At 43.2% G+C, this 16,370-nt stretch overlaps 1 protein-coding gene across 1 annotated transcript in view; it reads right to left on the bottom strand.

Moving 5' to 3' along the window:
• The window catches only part of MCMBP (minichromosome maintenance complex binding protein), a 122,266-nt gene that overhangs the window by 44,468 nt on the left and 61,428 nt on the right, over positions 1 to 16,370 (bottom strand). The window lies entirely within an intron of this gene.

The following is a 16,370-nucleotide window of genomic DNA, read 5'->3' as shown; positions in this document are numbered from 1 at the left end:
TCTGATGAATATGCTTAAATAGCTCTGCTGGTGCCTTGTTCACTTTCTTCTTTTACTGTAAAGCTGATACAGCCCCCTGGGAGGGAACAGCAGCACCAAGGAACAGTAAAGTTTTATGGGGGTGTGAGAAGTGTTGTTGCATGGGGGACCCTGGCTGGCAAGGAGCTTCCTTTGCACTGGAAGGATGCACAGGAGGATACTGCAGGTGAATGAGGACCATCTGGAGGGGAGAAATTGTGTTGGGAATATAAATAATACAGCATTAAAATCAGTTCTGGTTATATAAATAAAAATTTGACTGCAACTACAGTAACTAGCAATTCTTGCATCTTAAAAGCAAACAGAAGTTCAGACAGCGTAACTGATGATTATATAAGACAATGGAAAACTGTAAACTCCGTTTGTTTTAAAGAGTGAATTTCTATCTGCTACAGATACATATATTACTTCCGCAGCAGAAATCCTCCTGGCATGCTGCAACAGCTTATTGGGCAGACCACATCCAACACAGCCTGTGATATATGCTGCTGCAGGGTTGTTTTATTTATTTGGACTTTTCTAAACAGGAGTAGGTCTTGTAATCCATAATTAAATAGACAACACTAATTATGCAATCCATATACAAAAATTTAAAGTTTTCCCTGTCATACTTTCATCTGTGATGAAGTGACCATAAACATAAAAAAAATTGTCCAGAAGATGGTTTTTAAAATCAAAATGTGTGTAGTGGGGCATAATAGCACAGGAAGAGGAGGGGAAATTAGTTTGCCTACACCATAGTGTTGGGAATTATAACTATTAATTGCCACTCTGATTCTGCCCTGGCTTTTCTTGTCATCTACCCATGGCAATATGAAAATGTTCTCAAGAAAAAAAAAAAGTGTGCTCCTTCAGACTTGCATCCTGGCCCTGGAACCTCTAGAGGAGAAAAGAGGATGGAAAGTTTTTAAGGTGAAATGGTCTAAATTAACTTGCTGAACAATAGATGGCAGCTGAAGAGCAGCAGAAGTGGGGAAGGGACAGCTGGGGTGGTGTGCTGGGAGGGGAGTTCTTCCTTCTGCTGTGTTGCTGGTACCTGGAGCATTCACGTCAGTACTCTTCGGTTAGGGGCTCCAGGGTACCCCTGGAAAATACAGTTCTCTGCTGTTAATTTTAAGCTCCTCAGTGTGAAAGTGGAGGCTGAGACAGTTCCCATAAGCTGCAGTAAATGGAGAAGAAGATAAACCATGTCTCTTCTGGCACCTACCCCCAGTGTCTTTTTAGCAATTTGGCTGCGGGCTTTAACTCATGCAAGATTTCCATGGGAGAGATGGATAAATATCGGCTGTGTTCTGCAGCCCTGACCACATAGCTATAGCTGCCGAGGTGATGAGCCTCACGTGAAAATAGGGACTGCAGTCCTGAGTAGTGCCGTGCTGAGTGGCTGGTGGAGGTATTCGGAAACACTGGAACAAGCACGGTGTGAGGCGCAAAGTGATACGGGCGCCGTCTGCCTAACCCCAGAGAGCTCCTGTGGGGTAGGTGTGCTCTTCAGTGCTTAAAACATCCTTCAGACACATCACCACGCAGTAGGTCACGTGAAGACAGAAGACTGACAGTCACTTGTGGCAGAAGGAAACGCTGGAATCGCAGAGGACGGCTCCCCTGGGCCCTGAATGAGATCCTGTAGCTCGTGCCGCCGTGTCCTGGCCTGCCCCGGAGAGACCGTTTCCCTCACTGCAGCAGCTGAGGTTGGCTGAGCTGCTTAGCTCAATTCTTTCCTACAATTAACACGTTCGTGCTAAGCGTTCTCTGGAGGATCTGCTGAACTCGATGCTCACTCCCTGCGCTACTCTGACGCAGCCTGACTTTCACTTTTCTAATGGGAGCATATCTCTGTGCCCTGATGTGCGTCTCTGAAGAGACTTAGGAAGAGCTGAAGACTTTTGACGAGATACGGTATTTCGTTTAGTGACGTCATCAAAAAGCAGATGCTTTTACCTTCCTTCTGTGGGGAAACTGCTGGGTTGAATGTCATGTAATGCTTCCAGATAAGCACGTGTGTAACATCGTGTTGATCTTATATCTACAAATTTGTTAATTTGGATATATTTTTTTTTTAAAATAAGTTCATCGAAGGATGAAAGTGCTCTGACTGACTTTTCTACAAGCGCTTCGTCCTTTACTGTGACAGCGAACGTGTGCAGGAACCAAAGGTTGTCGGTGAGTTCCCCCAAGCCACAGAAGTAGTGAAGGGCATGGACAGAAAAAGTACACAGTGTGCAGAATAAATTGGGGAAAAAAACCCCAACCAAACCCAAACTCAGAAAAGTGAAAACCGAATTGGTTTCCACTGAAAGGTCCCATCTTTGTGGATACTCCTTTCATATGCTAATCCAGACTCTGATACAGTCCAGTTTTGCATTGAAGCCTCATGGAAAATTAATTTTTGGGTGAAAATTTTTATGAATGAATTCTAAGGAAAAAATTGGAGCCTAAGAAATCTAGTGCCTTTCAAAAAGATTCCCATTCGAATAAAATTGAATCTTTCATTGAAAACCGATTTCTTCTGAAAAACCTTGGAACCACCACTCCTCTCCTGCTGCTTCAGCAGCCGTTTGCCGCTGGTGCACGTTTCTGTCCTCTGGGAACACCTTAGACATCTCTTTGGAAAAGAAACGCAGTCAAATAATTTCTCCTCATGCTAGGACATGTCTTGCATAACATGGAAAATTTTCAGTAACTGTGTTTCTAGACTTGTCCTGTTCCTTTCCCAATGAGTGTTATATTAATATTCATAACTTTGTATCTGCACTATGACAAATGTGTTACAAACTGTCTAAAATGATATTTCCATAATAATGCTCTCCCTGATTCCTCCTTGTAGGTGGGTTTGTTTTTTTTTTTTTGGTGATGAATAATAAACTCTAGCATTTCCTTTTTCCTTAAAAATGATCAGCAGTTGGTGCTAGTTGATGGAGAGCAAATGTTCAGATATAACAGGAGTGGGCAGTGGAGAGCAGCCCTTTGCAGTGCTGCATTTCTCAGACCTAGCTAAGTACTCTTGGATTTTTTTTTAAATCGTCACTTTGAATTAGGATTTGTTCCCCAATGTTGAAATAAAAAAATCCCATGAATTCTTGCTTAATAATGGGAAGTATGATTTCAAACGCCTGTTCCCATTTCAATACTCAGAAGCCTTCTTGGCATATCTGTATTTAACTGGAATGGTGTAAACCATTGACAGCTTGCTTTGATTTAATAGGAGCAGTCCGGTGGTTGTTTACAGACTCTTGTAACAGCAACTGTTAAAATACGGGCTTGGCTCTAGATTCCTATCTGATTTTCATAATTGTAAATCAGGATTGGCTTCCCAGAGGCTAGTGGAACCACTCCAGTGTAAATACGATTCCAAACAGACCTGCTGGGACTCAGCATTTCCACAGAGTCAGTGAGGGCTTTTTTCTTTGCTTCAGATGCAGATTACTAGTGGTCTCTTCTAAAGAGTTACCGTTTTCCCACGGTGATGGGATGGAGGTGGAGGAAAGCAGAAGAGAGGATCTGGGTACCACGCAGCTCCTGGTGCCTCCAGCCAGAGAAGGGAAGGAGCCTGAGGAAAAGATGAGCATTGCTCCAGTTAACTGGGATCTGATGCATCAAAACTGGGAGTCATTCAGAGCATCCTTGACCCTGCACGTGGGGCTTTGACCGGAGAATCAGGAAGTTTGTGAACCTTGCCTCCTCTTGCTGCGTGATGCAAACAGTGGTAACAAAGCAAGGAGGTAGATGTCAGTCGCACCAGGACCTTTCCTGCAAGGTGGTGTGTCCCCAGCCCGTGCGGGTGCCTGGGGTTGTTCGTCCCCAGGGCTCTGTAGTTGCCTTTGCTGAACTTCACAAGACTCCTGTGTGCCCATTTCTCCAGCCTCTTGAGGTCCCTCGGACTGGCAGCACAACCGCCAACCAGTATTCCCACCATCCGCGCTTCCCTTCAGAGTATATTCCTAACTACAAAAGCCACCTGTGCACAGAAAAGCAGAAACTTCTCTTTCCTTTGCTGCAAAGCCCAAAGAACTAAGTATTTGTCATATTTCTGCAGTGAAAATTTTCGGTGAGCTGCACGGAGGTGATCATCAGTCCAGATTTTGCTCGCAGCAGCGGTGTTCGGCTGAGCGCCCCGGAGGGTACCAGAACCCTGCAGAATGCACGGGCTCTCGGCTATCCATGGAGAATGGTGCTTTCAGCTCCATGGCTTTCAAAACCTAGGACTCTCCAGGCTTCCTTTACATATGGAGGCTGTAAAAGAAGCAAGATCTTTTGTATATCAATAAAATAGCTTCAGATGCATACAAATTCAGGCAATCAAAGGTGAAGTGTGTCTGTTCAAGAGATGGTAATAGAGAGCAAAGGTCTGAGAGGAGAAGAAAGCAAGCTGTTGACCTTGCATCTCCCTTTCTGCCAAAATATGTTGAAATAACTTATAATGTAATCTTGTTAAAACGGCCTCATGAATGCAACCAAAGCAATAGTTATGCTCGAGGCTGCTCTCAGTGTAGGGAAAAGGCTTTATTTAGAAACTAGAAGGAGCTCGCTTGACTGTAAGAAGTCAAATTTTCCTAAGCCAGGGTTTGTTACGGGTATTGTGAAACATTTAGTTATTAATCTGTTTCTAGCTCAGGGGATTCACGATGTTCTTTCTCTGCGTTGCAGGATGTTCAGATATGATTGTCCTTTTCCCATTTTTTCCATCTGTGCAAAGGACTGAGAAAACGCAGCTCGGAATCTCTAAATAATAAGCTGTAGCCCTGCGGCCTCCGGGGAGGGTCTCTTAAGTGGTGTGGGAGGGGAGCCACAGAGGGGGAATCAGATCTCAGATTTCTGCCAATCTAAAGTAGCCAGCCGCAGGGAAAGGGGAGCACAGCTATGTCATGACAAATACTTTCTCCCTTCCCCCCCCCCCCCCCCCTTAGCTTCTCAGTAGAAGCGACGTGTAGAGAAAATAATGACAGTGCTGCTGAGTGAAAAACGGGAGTTGCAGCCGTAGAATAGAAACAAGTAACCTCAAAAGCTCCTTCATGAAGGTGGCAGTATTTCTGCAAAATATCTTGGCTAAAGGTTTTGTTAAGAGACCATTTTTTCAGGACTGAGCTCTGTCAATAAACAAGATTAGATTTGTTTTTTAGACCATCCTTTGTACAAACATTTGTGGCTTTAGCTGTTGGAAGGTCCTTCGCTAATAGGATCGTGATACAAGTTTATTGACAGAAATATAATGACATCTCATATTGAATGATTTGTGAAATCCTCTCAGGAGATAGCCCTCTTAGGAAACAGCGATGCCTGACAATAGTATAAACAGAGCCATTAGCAGAAACTGGTAACTGAACTGAGACAGTAACCGTGCAGGACTAACGGTTAGGTATAAACGCAGATACACATAGATGTGTAGGTATGTTTTACCTGTATGTATATGCACACACATACATATATCTGTGTGTGTGCATATGTAAATGATCTATATATTCTGCGTATGTTAATTTAGAAAATAGAAACAGTTCCAAATTGAACCCTAAAAACTGATCTGCTGAGGTCCGTGTGTTTGGTGTTGAGAATGGGATACTACAGTGCTTTAGCTCCCGCAGATGCCAGGCAATCATAGTATGTTTTTTCTTTATTGCTGTCTTCTCAATAAACCAAGATGTGGCAAAAGGTTAAATTACTTAAAGTGTGTGTTTATTGAGCTTTGGTGAATTGGAAGGTTATATGCACAAAAGACCTAGTCCTCAGATACAGTGGAGCTTCACAGTACTTAGATGGTAAGCACAGCCACACAGGTAAACCACTCATGTAAAAATATATCAACCTGAAGTCTACCATAAATTCAACGACATATTCTACCTGTATCGATAGCTCTCCTAGTAACGTCAAGGCGTGATTTTTGACTGCCGATAACTTCTCTTTGCGCTGGCAGCCACGTAACGTTTGAAGCAGGAACCCGCTGCACCCGCAGTGCCTAGAGGCATCCACCTGCCCAAGCGGGGCTTTCAGTAAACTGGTTTGGTTTGGCCCTCGAGGGCCCCCAAGCTCGGCCATCTGTGCAAAACTGCTCCAAGCACCCAGGTGTTTTATTACTCAAAAACTCGAGATGAAAAAATCAAGTGCCAAATACATGTGCTGACTCTGGGTTTCTTCTTCAGCCTTTTGTCCTTCATTTTGAGAATAGATCCCAAATCTAACCTTTCCTCAAAGAGAAACTATACAAGATATAAACTCTTTAAGATAAATTGAATTGAAATATACTGAGTTACTTTAACACGTCCCCATGTTAAAATGTTTTTAATGTGACCTTTGCACGATGCCCTGCTTTTAGATTGCATTAAGTTCAAAATGCCAGCTGCAGCAGACCACTTACACAGCGTAATTCAAGGTAGGGGTGGAAACACATTTGTGCTGCGTTCAAAGGGCTTGTGGCAGGGCTGGTTTTACTCGACAGAGGTTTTTCATCTGGTTCAGCTCCTGGTTCTGGCAAACCAAAAGACTTTTCAGCCGCAGCAGGGGAGGCAGTGTGGGAATGGGGTACTTACGCCAGCAACACTGCCAAAAGAAAATGCTTGCCAAGCTGTTCCTTGGGAATTTTATCTGCCAACAACAGATAGTCCTGAATCTCTGGGTATGTTTGTCCACACTTTGCAAAATTTCCATTCTAACCTCCTATATTTATCAAAACATGCCATATCTGTTAGTGTACATCCAACCCTGCAAAAACAGAGGAACTGCATTGGCACATCGGGGCACTAGTAACCATCACCGAACGTTTCGCCTGTGAAATGGCAGGATGCTCCCCCTACGCTGTGAACCAGCTGCTGCTTTCCAGCACCCCCCAGCCCAAACCCCCAGACTGATGGTGAGGAGGGGCAACCTCCTCACGCTCCTCCTCACCAAGGCACGAGAGGCTCTTCCACACTCGTCCCATATGAAGCTCTACACCTTCCTCCACAGCACCGCGAGGCTGTTTGCCCTTAAGCAGGAGCAGATAACGACCCCTCGCACGTTCCTAGCTCTTTTATCCTGAACATGTACTTCAAATGCTTCAGGTACATCCAATCCCAGGCTGGACAAGCTGTATTCTTGCCCAAGATACAGTGAACGTTGCTGTGCAGCTGAAAGGTCTGTCTCACTCCGTGGCAGATGCTGTTAGAGCTGGTTCGTAGGTATTTCTTCCCACTGCTCACCGCTGCCTTCAGCAGGCTTACGTGCAGAGTACCTGTGACAGGGACACAAACATCTGGGTGGACCAGGTGATAACGTGGCTTGTGGCTGCTGCCTCCTTGCAGAGAAAAGCGCTGGGTGAGCGTGCCTCAGCCTGGGTGCTTGGAAGGAGGCGGGGGCAGCGCTTGAAATGGTCAGTTGTCTCAGTCCATATCCCAGTAGACAGAGATATAAGAAAATGGGGACAACCTAACTGGGATCCAGCTTACAGATCTGTCGTCTCTCCCTTCGGGTGCTCGAGTATCTCCTCTCCTGAGAACCCAGCAAAGGGACGCGGTGGCTTTCAGAGCCACGTGCAAACCGCTTACGTCATTTTTGGCTTTGCAACGGAAGGTGGGGTGGGGTTTGGGGGGGTGTGTTTTGGAAAATGTGTGCCTATTCTGTTCAGATTTCCTTAGTAGCAGTTGTAGATAAGAGTTGAAGTCAGTGAGTAGCTGTGGACAAAAACGGGGCTGGCAAAAGCAAACTCTGAAGGGGTGGCCAGTAGGTGGGAGATGTTCTGAGTCAGTAGCATCTGCGTGGGAAAAAGCCAAACCCAAGAGTTACCGTACCTTCACTGGTGCTGCTAATGTTTGAAAACAAACAAAAAAGAGGGTCAGGTAGGAAGAAGTTGTGTCAAGGTATAGAAAATATGTATGGAAAATATATGTTGATGGTGACAATTAAATGAAACTTACTGAAATATTTACAAACTGCAACATTTTATTGTTAAACATCCTTAAAGGGCTAACAGGGCACATCTGATGCAAAGGTAAAAAGGAACCAAACACTTCAGCAAACACTACAAACAGATTGCGTACGTGTATCTGTAACTACAGGGAAATGTGTTGCAATGAAAACTGTCCCTTACAGTGTTTAGATCCAGATGTCACAGCATTTTAGAACAAAAATTCAAGTCCAGAAGTATTTCTTTTTTTTACTGTCTATGCTAAGAAACATTCAGGAGAGAAATAGAGTGTATGCTACTACTTAGGTGATAACCGTGAACATTCTGAGTGGACTATTACTGTTTTTATTATTCTAGGTAGAAACACGTAACAGAACTATTTTCTGTAATGACAGCTAGTCAGGTATCATTTGACCGGTATCTATGCTGACTGCACTGCTTACCAAATATCTTTTGCATTCTTTAATCTGACTTACTTATTATAATGTATAAAGGATTTTTGTACCTGAAAGTCGGTGGGAGGTTTTAGCCCGACGGTATGCTCTCGACTACAAGCATATATCCTTAGCAAATTACACAGGTACCATTAGCACACTAATAAAACCCCTTTAGACTGCATGCATGTGCTGAACTCACATTGTGCCGAATTTGCTGATAAATGTGTCTTATTAGGTACCACTTTCTCTAGATATGCATTGACCTTTCCTCGGATTGCAGCAGGAGGTCCATAGTTAAAGTACACGATAATTAATGGCATAGCTAATCATATCAGATGTTGTACTGGAAGTACTGAGGGTAAAGCAGTTAGGGCTCAGCTAAGTAAAAGTTAAAATAATCTGTAGGCTAACAACATTGTAAGGTTTGCGCTTGGCCACCAGTGAAACTTTGAAAGTTGGTGGGAAAGACAAATGTGCTTCAAGACAGGCATAAATTCCATGAGCCCAGCAACAGCGCTCTGTCAGCCACAGCCCCAAGGAGAAGCTTGAAAGAGCCTAAGCTTTGGCCTGCTGGGGTGTCAGGATTATGAAATTCGCCAAATTCATTTAAAATTGAAGCCGATCGGAAGAAAAAAAAAAAAAGAAAAAAAAGACAAGAGAACTTCATACAACTTTAACCTCTGAAAATTATTAAGAAAAACAATATGAAGAATGGATTTGGGGGTAATGTTTCAAAACCCTTTGCCAAAAACTAGTCTCTGCAGGCGGCAGGACCCTCCTCACCACCTTCCCGTGGCTGAGCAGCTCCTGGTTCTTACCTAGCATGGTGGCTGGGACCACCGATGGGAGCATCCTTGTCCCTCTGTATGAGGACACCTGTGATGGGAGAGCTCGCGTGCTCACGGCCGGCACCACATTGTCCCTCCACCTGCTGCACCCTGAAAGGTGACAATGGCTCCAGAGGGTCCCCCTGCGAGGAGCCCATCCCCTCCTGTTTCTGCCATCACTAATGCCCCGTCCACAGAGGCTGCCAAAGCGAAGACCCGAGGTGATGGCCTTTGCTCTCTCCCCCTCTCGCTGCCAAGAGTGCCCAATGCTTCCCGTACGCTCTGGGCATCTTACCCCCTTATCCTGCCTGTACAAAATGCCTGATTTCAGAAAGCCTGCCTTGCCTGGTGCAGAGCTGCAGCATCTTGTCTAAACTCATTTCTTCTTGGTCACAGAGTCAGGCGTCTTCTCTGCAGCATGGGCTCGGCTCTGCCCACGCACGATGTGTCTGTGAAGAAATGAAATAATATTTTCCTTTTACTGCTATTCATTCCTGGTGTCCACATACGTAACACAGAGTCTCCGGTGCATTCTTGCAGCACTTTTTGCTAATCAAAGCAATATTTTGCAACATTTTCTTTACACTGCCTGCATTTATTATAATAGAAATTTCACTGGGAGAATGGTTGCTGTAAATGATCATGGATCTGGGTGAAACAAGCAGGAGTCCAGAATGTGGACTTGGTGATGATATAATATACCGTAGTAAATTCAAATACTGGGGCAGGAACATGCAAGTAATTAGTGCTGTGAAGAAGGAGTTCCTGTCAGCAAATGGTGATGGAAAAATCTTTGCTGTCTGGCTTAAACTAGGTATGATCATTACAAATCTGCAATTTACAGACCAAATTAGGCTTTTGAGTTGAAAACATTATTTCTACCTTAACATATGGATGTGGAAGCAGAGAAAACACCAGAAGCAGAGACAGATGACTTGTCATCTTTGAAAGCAGTTCCCTCAGGAATATTCCAGGTTTCACGTGCAATGAATATCTGTCACTTGCCAGGATTTGTTACAGAGCTCCACACCTCCCTGCCTCCAGAGCTACGCAGACAAGGTCTATGTGAGGAGCATAGCTCTCTGGGTGACTGTGCTTTGAGGCACCTCAGGGGGTGATTGAAAAATCCCATTGGAATATAGAGGGGGAGAAAGTCTGTTCTAGATGTCTGTTAAACCACAGAAGTACTTCCTAGGACAAACAAGAACAGTATACTTTCCTTCGTGCTCCGTGCAACTTTTGATGGTATGTCTGGCCATGTCTGGCTCAAAAATACATCGCCGATGTTTTAGCAAGGGCTTTCTGCTGATAAAGAGTGTTCCTGCCCAACCTTCCCCATTACCCAATGGTAAAGTTTGCGTACCAGTGGCAACCTGCAATGCAAAGCTACTAAATTTCTTATTTCTTACTCTCTCGTGTGCACTTTAAAGCAGCAACAAACTCTACAGTCTTTTATCTTTCCATGCTGAGCCTCAAGAAAGAGCTCCCTCAGAAAGGCAAGGGCATAGAAATTTCTTAAAATTCTCTTTGGTAAGGGAATTTCAGTGCAGATTATGTAGGACTTCACCTCCAGCACAGCAGTGAGTTAAAGACTTCAGGCTGAGCTTTCTGCTGATACATCCTGCTGAACTCCAACAATGGAGCTCTAGCAATGCCTGCCAGCAATAAAAGCAAACCTTGTGTTTATCTTGGCAAGACCCTCGCTTGCATTCTATCCAAAGCTATAAAATGCTAATATTAGCCTCAAATCCATTGCTACTGAGCAATGAGTTTCCAGATTCAATTAGCGTGTCATTATTAATATACACAAGAGACTGGTTCTAAGTATCATTCTTAGTGAAAGATAATGACAATGCTTTTCACTCAAGCAAGGATTGTATTCATGAGATACCCTGCCCTCAGAAGAAGAGACCTTGATTCTCTGAATATGTCCATGGTGCAGACTGCAAAAATACCAATTAGCTTAAACATAGCTTAGCTGTGTATTCAGCTCCGTACTCAAACACAGACGATGCACGGCCTTTCACTGTGTCTCTTGGCAGAAAAGTAGTACTCTCTGCCTGCTTACTAGAAGAGCAAATTAGTATGCGACGGGCACCAAAACGATCTGATGCTAGTTTGGGTCGGTCTGTGCAGAAATGCCACCCATGCGTGCAGAAATCCTCGCTCAGGGAGCACTGGGACAACGCTCACCAGCCAAGCTAGCGGTGGCTTGATGGATTTCATGCTGAACAGGAAAAAGTTATGTTTCTCTGAATATGCTTTTTGATAAGCAGCAGCTGCACACTTGGACTGGAATCACACGTGTGAGCTGGAGTAAGGAATCGAGTTTGATGACTATCGGTGAGTTCCTCTGACATTTGCATGGCAATGACTTTTGTATAACTAACGTGAGTGGAGGGGCTTGTTGCTCTGCACGATCTCTATTATCGGCTTCTGATGGTTTCACAGGATACATCACTCGCAAAACTCCAGCGAGCTTTTTTCAGAGACCGTTTCCTTCGAGCTGTGAAGCCGCGAGCAGGTGCTCGAGCTAACAACAGCCTGCGTTATCTCGGAGCCATGTCCGAGCACAAGGCTCCTGCCGAGGGGCTCAGCCCCACGGGCTGGTGGGACTGTGGGCTGAGCTGCTCAGAAACACGACACAGATAGCAATATAAGAGTTTTAAAGCACTTCTGTTGCTCCATGACCTTGAGCCGTTCCTTAGCCTCTGTGTAACTCAAACCTTAGGAGTTCAGTGTGAGGTACAAGTGCCTCTTATGGCTCAAGGTACCATCTGGCGTGTCCATAGTACCGACAGCTCGTCCCTTTCCTTCAACTCAAATGATCCAGACAGCCACGTCTGGGAGCAGTTTTACATGTCCAGTGTTTTCCTCTCTAGGGGAATAATGCTTTTAGGAGCTCTACTGACCCTTTAATGTAACATATTGGCCATTAAAAATATACTATAGAACCTGTTCTAATTCTGTCTTTTTGAGTGTGCTTGAGCAGAAATTAATTAGCTATTTTTCATGCCCAGTACATTTGAATGTGGGAAGTACTACATAAAATGATGATTAATTGTATCAGAAATGGGAATACAGTTGAAAGAGAATGATTTTTGCTGATAGACGAGGTGGCTGAGGAGTTAGTTAATGCTTCACTAGGAGTTTAGATCTGACTTGGCATGCTTTTGGAGAGCCAGTCCTACCAGCAACCTCCTGCCCCTCTCTCCATGAGCAGTTCAGTCCGCAACTCTGCAAAGGCACTTTACAAAAATGTAAAGAGAAACATATGTCCAAAAGTCCTGTTTGAATGTGACAGTAACGGTGACAGGTCCTTCCTTGTAAGATCCAAGATGTAAAGGGGAACGAAAGTGTTTATTGGCATTAAATAATCAGATTCAAGAATAAAGGAGGTAAAATAAAATAGTAATAATGCCTCTATCTTGCTTTGATACAATTTTTTTTTTTTTCCCCAGCATAAATCCAGTGTGTTTACGTGGACTTTTCCTGAGAAAATGTGTCACAGAGCTGGGACTTCATCCATATTTTTATTCAGGAATAGGAAAATAGAGTTTTTAGTACCACTGTGGAAATTAATTAAAATGTTTTCTTTGACATGGGAAGGAAAGACTTTTGCAAGAAGTTTTTCCAGAGGCAAAAATGAATGAGTGTGAAAGATGTGCCAGTCCCCCAGCAGGCAGCAGCACCTTCCTGTTCAGAGGGATTCTTCCACAGGGAAATTTCACCTGTTAGCATCTGCCCTAAGTTGTTTTTTTGGAGAGCAAAATTTCCCAGTGGGTCTATCCTGCTTTCCTCATGCACATTTGCACTGGCAGCAGATTGGTTTTTGTCAAGAAGCAGAGAAATAAGAGAGGCAAAGGAAAGAGCCATGTCGAAATTCAATCCATTCATCCTTCTTGTCATCCCTGTGCAATCAAGCTCTCTCATATTTCTCGAGGAGACACGAGGGCCATTTAATCCCTGGGAAGGAAGAGGTGATGAGCCAGAAAATGAATGAATTATCAGCAAGTGCAGACAATCCATGGGAGCACAATGCATGCAACGTTGACCTTGTAGTAAGATAATTTGTGTGTGAGACGTGAAACCAAAAGTTGACATTTTTTTCGTCCTTTAGTTTTAACTCTAAGGAATAAGTAAAGAACTACAAGCTGAAAGTCTACTGAAAAAGGATTAAAAAAAAAAAAGTTAGCCTACTTAAAAATAGCTCGATACAGTCCCTCCTCTAAGCACATGGAGTAACATCCCTCATAATTTAAAGTAGATTCATATTTACTGCCATTGCAGCATTCACAGGGCCAGGTATTAAAATTCTCCCCCTCTTCTGCACATATCTTACCTAGCTGGGCCGCCGCCTCCAACGGGTAAGTGAGTCCTGCCCTGCCTCCCTGCTGCGCCAGCAGCATCGCCCAGGGCTTTGTCCAGCAAGAGCCTAAGCCACAGCTGGGACGGGGCTTCTGCTAAGCTGCCGAGAGCACACCACCAGCTACCTCTTCAGTTCTTGGGTATCTCTTGCCTGTAAATCCCCGTTTACACTTCTGAACAGCAGCAATCCGTACATTTCAGCTTGCACGTGCTTCTTCCTAAAGACTACTGACGTACACGCACATTTCCTACAATGCATCTGGCCGTCCTGCTGAGTACAGTCTGAAGCTGGCTTTTCCTGGGGTAGATCCTTCATCTCATGTTGGATCCTTATTCCATAACTGGAGTCTTAAGCTTGGTACGTATGTACACGCGGGTGACGTAGCACACACGAGTGTCTGCAGACACACACGTTTTCACACACTATGCTGATAGCTTGGTCTGGTCTTCAACCAGAAGTGGAAGACTAGAAGAAAGAACAGGGTGAAGTGGTCACGGCCCCTTTGCAGGCATCCCATAGAGGATTGCTGGGAGTTTACGTACCCTTGGACTTAAACAAGTTGACTTTCCATTTCCATTCATAGCCTTGTTCTGGGTACTCAAATTTTGTGCTTGGATGACCTGTGTTAATTATTCTGTCATGTCAGCCTCTAAAAGCAAATTCCAAAGGCTTCGTCTCTCAAACACTTCAGTTATCTCTATTAATGTTGTCAGAAAATTTATGTTTTGTGAGAAGGCAAAATACAATAAAAGATTTTAATCAATATTAGAGCCTGTAAAATGCATTTTCATTTTGTTGAAATGAAATGAATGAAATATTTGCCTGCAAACCTCTCTCAGCACTTCACGTGTTACAAAACTCTGTTAAAACATGACATCCCAGAAAGCAAAGTAACCGCAGATGTTTTTATTGCCCAAGACATCTAATATGTGAGTGGTAAATTACTGAAGAGTAAATGAGATTTAAAAAAAATTCTTTCAGATTTAATAACACAGGATATTATCAGCACAGGTAGGGTTTTGTTTTAATGAGATTTTTCACTTGTCAATTTAAAAAAAAAAAATCCATAATTTATAGGCAGGACAGCTGCCACAAAATAAGATGCGAAGAAAAAACAAAACCCTGTTTAACATGAGAATGGTTATCTTTTTTCTTCATTTCCATGCTTAGCAGCATTTAATTCCTAGAACTATTCTGGTCCTGATTACAATTTACGTCTAATCATAAAATCATTCTCTTTGGAAACTCTGTCTTTTGGCATTGTGTAACTAACATTATTCATGGAAATCCTAGCTCAGTTACATGCCCATCAATCACTGCTTCTTTTGGTGGGTTTTTTTGGAGATTTTTTCCTCCTTTCTTCTCATGGTTTATTGGTTTTTTGTCAGAAATGGAATATTGCATGACAGCTCCATTTATATCTGATGCAGAACATGAAATTGTGACATTTCTATTATCTCATAAGACTTAAGATGTAGTAGTTGCAATGTGTTCTTGCAGAAAGTATAAAATGACATCCAAAACATTTACATGAAATAAATGGAAGGGGTCTAATTAACATAGCAAACTCAACACACGTTAAAATTGAACTTCATTCAAAATACCTCATTAAAATATAACTAAAGAATTAGAATAAAATCCTCAAACTGTTTGGAAAAAAAATGTTACCCAGATACATTTACACTGATGAGTAAAATACAGCTTCTACTATTACCAGTCAGTACAGCTGAATCATAAAACCGTAAACTCATCCATACAAAGTGGCTGTGACAGAGCTGACAATGTAAACTGTTTAAATCCAATCTTTGTATATGATGAAGAATAAGGTAATTTTACACTACCGTCTAGTCCCTTTATGAATGCAGCTTTGAAAAGAAGTTCAGCCAAAACTTATGTTTCAGCCATGCTGGTGATACAGGAGCAACAATTCCACTTCCAAACAACACCTTGGTGCTTCCAGACAAGGACAGTAGTCAGCACAAACCCAGTTACACCTAACGATCTGATCCAGGAAGCTTCCTACAAAAGTAACTATGTTTATTCAGAAGTTGACAGGCGTGTGCTAACAACCAGCATCCTCTTTCTGGACATTATTCTGCTAAAATTTGAGCTATACTACAGTGTAGAATAGGATCAGTTTTCTCCTGCAAAGCAAGTAACCAAACAAGACAGCAAATAAATTTGCAGTAGATGGTCTTTGCAAAATTATTAACTACCACTTTACTATCAGCAACCATTTTTTTCGCTCTCATTTTCTTTCCTATTAGTGCCATGAAAGTCATGGAGGACTGTAGAATATTTAATTACGCTATGAAATTTTATGAGCTAACAAAAGTTTTCTCAACCAGCTTAAGAAGTAAGTAAGGGATTTCCAGCTTCCTTTTCCCAGCACTGTTTTAGCAGTCTTTTCTGTAACACAAACCATTAGTAAAGCCATCATGGAGCTTCAGGGACAATTGCAGCCTACATGGCTACCTTTATAAGCTGCAGCTGGGACTCACTGACTTCAAAGCAGGAAGATCAAAAAATATAACCCAAATCAGCCTCACATCTCTCTTTGAACTGCTCTTGTCTTTGTGTAACTAGTGACTTCATTTGACATGTCCACCAGTGCTCTCTGACGTGTGCAGAACCTTCGGTCACATGAAGTAAAGCAGCCAAGGACATGCGGAGTCTGTCTCGGCCCCTTCTCCCCTCCCTCTGCCTTTCACCTCCTGCAAAGGAGCAGATGAATGCAACGGAAAAGAATTCAAAACGCTGAAGCCTGCGTCACTCCTAAAACAACACTGGAGCTACGCTAATTTACACCACCTGAAGACGTGACA

This window comes from Balearica regulorum, chromosome 7 (assembly GCF_011004875.1).
Source record: "Balearica regulorum gibbericeps isolate bBalReg1 chromosome 7, bBalReg1.pri, whole genome shotgun sequence".
Taxonomy (NCBI): Eukaryota; Metazoa; Chordata; class Aves; order Gruiformes; family Gruidae; genus Balearica; species Balearica regulorum.
This window is presented reverse-complemented; position numbering and strand designations above follow the sequence as displayed.